Consider the following 10,887-nt stretch of genomic DNA (forward strand, 5'->3'; position numbering starts at 1 on the left):
GTAAGAGGTCAAGGACTGGAGCATGGAGACCAGGTCAGATGCTATCAAGACAATCCAGGTGAGGGATGGTAGTGCTCAGTTAGGATGGCCAGAACAAAGAGGCCTCAGGGTATTTCTTTCCAGTCCTAAAATGCTAGGAATTGCCAGTCTAATTGAAGCAAGGAGTTAATAGACATGCAGTGCCTTGTCTTGTGTGTTAAGCCAACAAGCATTTATTGATTATCAATCCAGCACCATTTACTGAAAGCTCTGATTCGAGGCAGCATGATCAGCACCTATTAGGACAGACAGTAGCTGCAGGGGTGGTGAGGAGGGGCAACCTCTCCCAGTGGGGACTCAAGGAGGGCCTCCTGGAGTGACCCAGAGGGAAGCGCCTGGATTTCTCTAGATCAGAGTTTCTCCAGCTCCACATCATTTCAACCTAATAGTACCAGTGTTAGTTGCTCTGTCGTGTCCGACTCTCTGCAACCCCATGGACTGTAGCCCGCCAGGCTCCTCTGTCCATGGGATTCTCCAGGCAAGAATACTGAAGTGGGTTGCCAAATGCCCTCCTCCAGAGGCTCTTCTCAACCGAGGGATCGAACCTGGGTCTCCTGCACTGCAGGCAGATTCTTTACCATCTGAACTTGGGGCCAGGTGCTTCCTTGCCTTGGGAAGCTATCCTGTACACTGTAGGATGCTCAGCAGCGGCCTTGGGCTCCACTCACGGGATGTAGCCCCACCCTCAGTAGTGACAATTGCCAGATATCCCTGCGGGGCGACATTGCCCTCAGCGGGGAACTGCCTCTCTAGACAGAAGAAATAAAGTGAGTTAAGTCATCAAGGAGGGATGAGTGAGACTTGGGTAAATCACTTAACTTGAGCCTCATTTTTTCTCATGTGTAAAATGGCGCAGTATCTGAAAGGTTTATTGTGGTAATGAGAATACCTGTAACGCACTTGACATATAGAAGGTCCCAGATAAATGTTAGTTCCTTTCCATCATAACACGAAAATGACACCTCCTGACCCTTGTCTCATCAAATGATGGGCTGCTTCCGAGACTGGGATCTTCAGACTCCAAACTATGGCGTTGGTGTTTCTGCCCAGACAATGGCCCTGGGGAGAAGGGAGGAATGAAGCTAGATCAGTGGCTCCAGACTTTTGAAATTACCATGCTCATCCTCACCTGATTTTTTTTTAAAAGAGAGCATTGATTCATAATTTGTTTCCCAACTACTCAAGGCAGCTGTCCCAGCTCTGTGGGGCAGGACTCACCACATGACCTCCTGGAGCACTGGATCCTTTATCAGCTTGATGACCTCTTCCCATTTCAGTACGAGATGGTTCTCTGGCTTTCAGAAATACTGCGAGGTCACAAGGACCCCAATCTGCTACAGAGGCTCCCAAATATCAGATTAAGAATCACAAATGGTTGGTGATTATAAGAGACCGGGGATTCCCAAGCCTCTAGCACCAGCACCAAGTCCTGCAGCTACCGTGCCAGGCACTGGACTCGGAGTTTCACTTGTGTCAATGGCTCATTCGCCGCTAATGTCACCGTTTCATAGATAAGGACATGGATAAGGATTGCATTAAATCTGTATATTGCTTTGAGTACTATGGTCATTTTTATTTTTTTAGGAAGCAAACAATTTGATGTTTTAATGATCTTATCTTAATTACTTTTGTCTGTGCTAGGTCTTCATTGCTGTGTATGGCCTTTGTCTAGTTGCCAGAAAAAGCAGAGGCTACTCTTCGTTGTGTTGCACAGGCTTCTGATTGCAGAGGCTTCTCTTGTTGCAGAGCACAGGCTCTAAGGCACGTGGGCTTCAGTGGTTGTGGCTCGTGGACTCTAACGTTCCAGCTCAGTAGCTGTGGTGCATGGGCTTAGTTGCCCCCTGGCATGCGGAATCTTCCCAGATCAAGGATGGAATCTCTGTCTCCACCATTGGCAGACTGATCTTAACCACTGAACCACCAGGGAAGTTCACTATGGCCATTTTAGCAATATTAATTCTTCCAATCCAAGAGCATGGGATCTCTCTCCATTTCTATGAAAGCATTAGTTGCTCAGTCATGTCTGATTCTTTGTGACCCCATGGACTGTAGCCTATCAGGCTCCTTCGTCCATGGGATTTCCCAGGCAAGGATACTGGAGTGGGTTGCCATTTCCTTCTCTGGGATCTTCCCAACCCAGGGATCGAACCCAGGTCTCCCACATTTCAGGCAGTTTCTTTACTGTATGAGCTACCCGGGAGTCATCTTTAATTTCCTTTAACACTATCTTATAGTTCTCAGTATATAAACCTTTCACTTCCTTGGTCAGGTTTATTCCTGTTTGCTTTTTTTTTTTAATGTGATTTTTAAAGGGATTTTGTTTTTATTATCCCTTTCTGATATTTCATTATTAGTGTAAAGAAATGCAATAGATTTCTGTATGTTAATCTTTTTTTTTTTTTTTGGTTGTGCTGGGTCTTTGTTGCTGTGTGTAGGTTTTCTCTGGTTGTGGCAAGTGGGGGCTACTCTTCGTTGCAATGTTCAGGTCTCACTGCACTGACCTCTTGTTGTGGAGAACAGGTTCTGGGTGCAAGGGCTCAGTGGTTGCAGTTCAAGGGCCCTAGAATTCAGGCTCAGTGGTTGTGGCTTACGGGCTTAGTTGCTCCACCCATGTGGAATCTTCTTGGACCAAGGATTGAACTTGTGTTGCCTGCACTGGCAGGCAGATTCCTATCCAGTATGCCACCAGGGAAGTCCATCTGTATGTTAATCTTGTATCCTTCTACCTTGCTGAATTCATGTGTCCGTTCTAGTAGTTTTGGTGTGGCATCTTTAGGGTTTTCTAGACATAGTATGTCACCTGCCAAGGATAAGGACTTCCAAACTCCCTCACCCTCCGGGTGAGTACACCTTATATGCATTTCTGTCCACATTCTTGGCTTCCTGCTCTTGTGTGTACGGAGGGTCCTCAGTGTGACTGGTGGGGTTTGTGAGGGTGGTGGGAAATAAAGCTGTGAGGCCCAACAGGAGAGGATGCTACTGACAGGAGGAATATAGCCAACACTAAACCTCACCGAGCCCTTACCGTGTGCCGGGGTTACATCAACTCCCTTAATCCTCACAGAGAGCCTGTGAGGCAGCTGCTGTAATTCCCATTTGGTGGATGGGGAAACTGAGCCACAGAGAAATTAAGATTGCACAGGTGGTAAAGGGGGACGACGCCTGTTTGTTGAACGCCTGGCTGGACTCCTCATGAGTGATGTTGTTCATCCTCCCCACCATCTCCAGTAGAGGTACAGCCCCTGTTTTACCCTTGCTGTCTCTTGCTTGTTTTCACAAAAATCCTAATCTTGCTTTTGCGTGATCTCACTCTGCCTCCTTCCGGGGGGAACTCTGGGGAGCATGGCTGTCACAGTGACACCTGCTGGCTGGTGCCATATCTACACTGCCTCCAGACACCTGGACTCCACTTCCCCCGCGAATGCCTGACCATCCTGCTGCCCAGACACCACCCTCCCTCTCTTGGCACCAGACTCAGAAAGGGCTCTGCAGAATAACCAGGGTTATGCAGAACCAGACCAGGGTTAGTGTCCTGGCTCTGGCACCTGCTAACTGGGAAATCTTAGTCATGTCTTATCATTTCTTGATAAAAATCCCTCACTTGTAAAATTCCTCACCAGGCAGGGTTCTCTGAGGATCACAGGTGCTCCTGAAAATGAGAGATGCAGCGTGAGTTCCGCCCCCTGGCCTCCAGGCACAGAAGGTGTCCTCTCTGCCCACCTGGGGTGAGTGTGAGGATGTAGGATTGCACTCCAGCCTGCGCGCCTGCTCTTCCCTCGCATCTCCCCACTTCCTGAAAGATGGCAGCTCCTGAATCACCATGGATGGGGATGGCGGGGGCGCTCAGGGCCCCAAGGAGAAGGTAGATGGGGAGCTGGGGTCAATGGGACTGCACGGGGAGAAGGTCAGTAGGGAGAGGAGAGGAATCAGGGTGAGACAGAGCACTAGGGGACCAGGAAGGTGAGTTCTTGTCTCAGTTTAATGGATCACTTTAGACAAGCCAGCCGCTGGTCTGAGCCTCAATATTCCCATCTGGAAAATGACCCTCTTAATGCATATTTTCAGGCCATAAAGGGTAAGAGCTTTGGAAATTGTAAAAACTACACAGGGAAAGAACTCACTCTATTTTGGGGTGGCCTGAGGCCTCCTTGACAGACCACACTCTGGAGCAGTCTGGTAGGACCTGAATCTCAGTTCCGAACCCCAGAGGGGCTCCCAGAGGCCCCCTCAACCAGCCAGACCCAGTCTTCCTCCATCTGCCTCTGCAGCCCAGCCCGCCCTCCTGAGATGGCCACGGGCAGAGGACCCATTTCACTGTTGCAGGACTTGGCCTTGAGAATCAGCCACCATCCGTTTCTGCCTCCTCTCCATCCCAAGTTCTGCTCACCTCCCTGCGGCCTGCACCCAGAGGCCCCAGGAAGTATCTCTGAACCTCCACTGTGATAAGCACTGCCGTTGCCCGGAAGTGAAAAGAGAGCTCCCGGATGGAAAAGGAGCTGTTCCGGGTCTGAGGACCATCATCTCTCCCCATTCCATGACTGCAAGCACTGGCCAGGGGTCTGGATGTCACTGGCACACTGCTGCATCCAGCCTGGTCCTGTCGGTGCTCAGTAGGTGCTTGTTGAGTAAGTGAGAGAATGAACGAATGAATAAATGAATGAGTGAAAGAATAGCAGGGTGGATACTGTGGTTATTCCCTTCTACAAACGAGGAAATTGAGGTTCGGTGAGGCAGAGGGCCCTTTCCTTCGCCGGGCCACCCAGCCCATGACTGGACTCCTGTTTTCCCAGTCTAATGCCCTGTTCTTCTGCGGGCAGAGATCCTGCCCTTTGCCTGGGTCCTGCAGCATGGTAAGAATTACTGGCCTAATTCCCTGGGTTTTAGGGAACCTGGGCTCCCCAACATCCCCCACCTTCTTTTCCATGGAAAAAACGTAAAAACCCTCATCCTGGCAGGGGGCAACACAGCCTCGTCTCCTGGGTGAATGCACATGTCACACCCCTGGGAGCTGTGGTCACCACTACCACAATGAGGTCCTCAAATCCCTCTGTCCCCTCTGATGTGGCCAGGTCACAGTGCCATAGCTGGAGCTTTGGAATAGACAGCGTAGAATCCAACCCCAGCTCTGTCCCTGGGCAGCTCACTTACCCTCTCCAAGCCTTAGTTTTACTTATATAGACGCATCTCTCTCTCTGGGTTGTACTGGGTTTATAAGGACCCATGCATCACTGTGCCTGGCACTGAGTAGGACCTCTATACATGTAGCTTTTCTGACCCATGTCATCAGTACAAGGTACGTTGACACCTCCACTCTGAGGTCAATGCCAAGGACCACCAAGGACTCTCTAAGCTTGGGCCAGCCAGGGAGAGGTGAGGTGGCCACTGAGTACCTATTCCTCCAGCCACAGCCCCATTAGAGTGCAAATGAAGCTCTCTTTGCTTTCCTTTTCCCACCAGAGTGTCACCTGCCCACCCTTCTGAGTCCTGCTGGTGGCCCAGCCAGCATCCTTGGCCTGGCTCCCTAAGGGGCTTGCTCCCTCTGTTCCAGTGACCTATTGCTGCCTAACAAATCAACTCAAAATGTTGTAGCTTAAAACATTTTAATATATCTCACAACTTGGGGCGGGGATCAAGGATTTGGGTGGGTTATTCTGCTCCATGGCACCAACCATAGTTACTGGGCAACAGTAGTTAATGGGTGATGAGTTCGGTCTGAGAGTCCTAGGCACCCACAAGGCTGCTCTCACATGCTTGCTGTCTGGATGGCATCAGCAACAAGACTGAGCTCAACTGGGCCCATCTCCCTGTTGTCTCAGGGCCTCTCCACATGGTCTCTCCAGCAGAATCACTGGAGTTTCACCGGGTGATTCAGAGCTTCAGAAACCCAAGGTGGCACTTCCAGTCTTCATAAAAGCTAGGTTTGGAACTGGTACAGCATGTCTTCCACTATAATCCATTGGTCAAAATAGCCACTGGCTGGTCGACATTCAAGAAGGGGAACCACTAACCCTATCTCTTAACAAGAGGACTGGCAAAGAAATTGTGGCCGTCTTTAGTCTGTCACACCATCTAAAGTCTCTCCATTCCCTTGAATTTAACACACATGTGTATAGCCTCAGCTTCTATTGTGTCAGGCCCTGTACAGGGTACTAGGGATGAAATGGTCATGCTAGAGGAAACTTAAAATCATGGCTGTGTCTTAAGAAGTGGAGATATCCTTATATAAAAGATGTCTTGTTTCTGAATGCCTTAGGGGGTTAGATTTGCGATGGGTTTAGGAGTAGGGGCTAGAAAGAATAGAACATTTTCCACATACAGGGTGAGAAGAATGTTGGGGGACAAACTGATACAAAAAAAAAATGAGAAACAGGAAAAGGCCTGGAAAAACTGGAGGGGGTGAGCTGGATGAAAATCTCCCCATGGTGGAAGAGCTTTTCAGACAGATGTCCAAATTCACATTCACTCATTCATTCAACTGAGGTCAGTCTACTGCCTACCAGGACTGAGCACTATAAACAGGATGATGAGCAAGATCAGTCCTTATTACAACATCATAGGGGAAGAAAACGAACACACAAAAAGTAAAAAGACAGATAAACAAAATAATGACAAATTGCTACATATCTTACTAAGGAAATTCACAAGTTGCTGAAAAAGAATAAAATAAGAACCAACTTTAGATATTAAAACCCTCCTCCCACGCTCATCAAATCTTTAGTAAAATCTGCTACCCACACAAAGGCCTGTGCGAGGGGGGATTTGTGGAAGTCAGAGAACAAGGCTGAGTTCTAGATCTGGTCTAACAAAATGAGTACCAGAGACAGGAGAACAAGATGGAGATGCTTCCACGAGCTCAACTAATTAAGCAGGAACAGGGGCTCAAATTCCAAGTCCCATCCCTACACTGCATCTCCCAGGATTTTGCAAACAGCCTGCAAGTGTGTGGACCTCTACAGATATATGAATGGATGAGTCAAATCACAATCTGGGTTCATAATCTCAGCCCTTAAGGGGTCACAATCCAATAGGGTAGGCACCCTCTCCAAAACCGGAGCACATCAGAATCAGATGTAGCCTGTGATGGAGGCATGGAGAAGGGACTTAGAAACACAACCTTGTTCATTGATGTATGGCAGAAATCAAACCAATGTTATAAAGCAATTATCCTTCAATTAAAAAGAAATAAACAAAACAACAGCAAAAAAGAGAGAGAGAGAAACACAACCTTGAAACACGGAGCAGGGAGAACTGATCACTCTTCTGGATGAGTTCAGAGAAGACTTCCTGGAGGAGGGGACATTTGAGCTGAGTTTCAAAGGATGAGAAGGAGGTTGCTGGGTATCAGGAAGAATGAATCAGTTGGTGCCAAGCCAGACAGCTCTTACATAGAGACCCAACAACACAGTGGCTTAAGGAACACAATGTCTTTCTCACATTACAGTCCCCATGTGAATCGTCCAGGTAGGTGGCAGCTCTGCTCCCTGCAGTTACTCAAGGACCCAGGCCATTCTCTACAAAATTGTTATCATGAACGTCTCTGCAACTGTCTCAGCTCTCACATCTCCACTTCCTGCTCCTCTCCTACTGGGAACTCTTGTCTCCACCACGTGTGCCTGTGTCCATGCTGTGGGTCAAAAAAGACGCAGCATGGAGCTCACTTGTCTCCTCATTGAAGTCAGGGTGAACCCACATCCAGGCCCTTCCCAGACTGATTTCTCCCTCTTCATCTCTCAGTGACAAGGACTCTAGATTGGCTCAGCCTTCAGAAAGGCCCTCATTCTGGGGAGACGTTCCAGCCCCATCCGCACTAGATCACTGTAACTCCCAAAACCCATTCCGATTGGACAAATGTATGTCATGTGCCCATACATGAGCCAATCACCACAACGAAGAGAATGGATACAAAGATTGGTCAAGCCATTCCTGTACTCACTTCATCCCTGATGCTGTGAATGTAGCCCCATCCTCACCGCACTGAGTCAGTGGGAAGGGCACTTCCCTCGAAATGATAGATCTCCAAATGAAAATCAGAGGGGATGGATGCTGGGGAGCCAATTCACAAATGATCATTATGGTGCAACCCCCCTTCAGTTTTCCACCAGCCTTTCCAAAAATCAGTAATGTCTATTCCTGCTTCCTGGTCAAGGCCTATACCTTCCTCTTTTAGCTTGGTTCACAAACATTTGCTGAGTCCTCTTTCTCCATAGAGGGGCTGTAAACTGAGAAGAAATGGATACAACCCCTGACTTCTACAAATTCACAGTTCAGGGGAACAGTATTAGAAGCTACCATTCGTTGAGTGTCTGCTGTATGTCAGGCACTGTTATGCCTTTCACACATCACCACATTTGATTCAAACACACAAAAAATGGTAGCCTCTGTGCACAGCCCCTGTTTCTTCAAACTGTAAGCTCTGAGAAAATCCACCAGCCTCTAATGACCTCTACCTCCTCATCTCATGCCAATCCTCCTTCTTGTTTGAGTGCCCCACAACGACCTTCTTTCAAGTCCTTGATATCACCATGCTGCCTTCTACCCCAGGACCTTTGCACATGCAGGTTTCTCGGTCTAAAATGCACTATCTCTTATTTTTCCTACTTAACCTATGAATCCTTCAAATGTCACATCAAACATTCCTCTGGGAGAGGAAGGTCTCCTCTGACCTTCCAGACAAGGCAAAGATCTCTGCTTAGAGGCTTTTGGACCACTCTGCTCTTCTTCCTAGCACTACTCACAAGTATAATTATATGCTCATTTGTATTTAGTGTTTGTTATTAGTTTCCCCACGGGACAGTAAATTCCCATGGGGGCAAGAATAGGGTCACCAGATAGTTTTACCTAACACATAACAAAAGCTCAGCAAATATTTGTTGAGTGAATAAGTTGTACATCCATGTGCCTGTCCCCCAACATATGAGGGGGCAGGAGCTGAATCAATACTTGTTAATGTGCTCTTAATCCAGAATGTGACAAAGCAATGCTTACTTTGGTTTGTGGTAAGTTTTGTCACTTGTAACTGCTAGAATCCTGGTTAACACAACGTTCAAACAAGTTTGATAAAGACTTTTTTTTTTGGCTGCACCACTGCAGCCTGTGGGACCTTAGTTCCCCCACCAGGGATCGAACTTGTGCCCCCTACACTGGAAGCACCTAGTCTTAACCACTGGACCACCAGGGAAGCCCTCTGAGCTAGATTTTAAGGGGGCAGGAGACCCAAGTCAAATCATAAATCGTTTAGCATGAACCTGGCTTCCCAGGTGGCTCAGTGGTAAAGAATCTTCCTGCTAATTGAGGAGACAGAAGACTGCTGCTTGATCCCTGGGTCAGGAACATCCCCTTGGAGAAGGAAATGGCAACCCACACCAGTATTCTTGCCTGGAAAATCCCACGGACAGAGAAGCCTGGCAGGCTACAGTCCACGGGGTCGGGAAGAGTTGGATACGACTTAGCGACTGAGCATCCATGACACATCACAGGCCCTCATCTCCCAGAAGACATCTCTCTTATAGTTCCCCATACTTTTCCACCAAAGTACATACCACAATTTTAACTGGGTAATTCGTTTTGCCATCAGTTGTTCACTGTTTTCTGATTAGACTGTAAGCCTTATTTGTGTACAAACTGTAAACTCGTCACTGCATACCTTATACTCAATATATGACCAACACAGAGCAGGTGATCAATAACTATTTTTTGAAAGAAATCAAAGTGAATAAATTAGTGAATAAAATAATTAGGCAGTAATTAAACGGTGGTTCAAAGCACCAGCTTCAGGGTAAGAAAGACTCTCAAAATACTAAGTCAGACCCCAGGTTGAAGTGCTTCTACCACCTACTAGCTGTGTTAATCCGGGCAAGTCATATCAACGCTTCTGAGCCTCAGTCTTCTCAGCTGTAAAATAGGATGATAATACTGAAGAAGGAATTCATAGGGCCTGGACTCCATCTTAGGCCTGATCATGCTCGGCCACCTTTCCAATGGACTCTGAACTCTGTGTTTAGTGCCTTTGAAAACAATAACAGAAGGATAAGACCCCCTCCAGACAGGGGAACCTTGAAGATCGTATCTAGGTTACTCATCGCCTAAGAGAAAACACACACTAATCACCCCTTCCTCCAGACAGGCCATAAATTTTTCTGTATCTATCAGAGTTTAACCTCGGGTTTATCGATTATTGGCTAATTGTTTGACTGTTTGAGCACATGAGCACATAGCACGTGAATGATGGGGTTATTGGGATTGTATTTTCCTTGGTTTATGTAAGTCTCAAGGAATTTGGAGTGGTGGGTTCAGACATGTACACACGGGATATAAAAGATTTTCACAAATGCTGGTCGGGGTCCTTGGCCAAGAGGAGATTCTGCCTTGGGCCCACCGGTGTGATAAAGTGCACTCCACTATCTGCATTGTCCTTCTGAGTGAGTTTGTTTCCCAGAACGCATGGCTACCAACACCACCACCTATCCTATGGATTGGTGTGTGGAAAAGTGGAAATTGCGTGTGAAGTTATTAGTACAGCTATTAATACAATTCTTCCTAGCAAGTATTCAAAATGTGTGTTGGTGAAGAGTCTGACAACAGCCTTCCTTTTCACTTCCATCCTCCCAATCCACTCTCCAAAGACCCTGAGAAACAAGATAGGCCGTGGTCATGCTACAGAAGAAAATGCAGACAAAGGATTTCCTCCAGGCCTCGGTGGATCAGACCTGCTGATCCACAGGACCGGCAGAGTCTGCCGGAGACCAGCAGGTGGGGCTGCAGAGCGAGCGGCTTCCTGGAAACTTCTGGGGCCGCGGGCGCTCAAACAGGCGTCGGGTCCTCGGTCCGCCCATTGCGCCCCCTCCAGCC

The 10,887-nt window shown here is 47.8% G+C and overlaps 1 long non-coding RNA gene across 1 annotated transcript; it reads left to right on the forward strand.

Moving 5' to 3' along the window:
- Window positions 1-2,706: 2,706 nt before the first annotated feature.
- LOC113877616 lies at window positions 2,707-4,714 on the forward strand. The gene is made up of 2 exons (XR_003506777.1): window positions 2,707-3,764; window positions 4,363-4,714. It is a non-coding gene; the product is annotated as an uncharacterized LOC113877616 (long non-coding RNA).
- The last annotated feature ends 6,173 nt before the right edge of the window (window positions 4,715-10,887 follow it).

The sequence above is a fragment of the Bos indicus x Bos taurus genome, chromosome 2 (genome assembly GCF_003369695.1).
Source record: "Bos indicus x Bos taurus breed Angus x Brahman F1 hybrid chromosome 2, Bos_hybrid_MaternalHap_v2.0, whole genome shotgun sequence".
In the NCBI taxonomy this organism is placed as follows: Eukaryota; Metazoa; Chordata; class Mammalia; order Artiodactyla; family Bovidae; genus Bos; species Bos indicus x Bos taurus.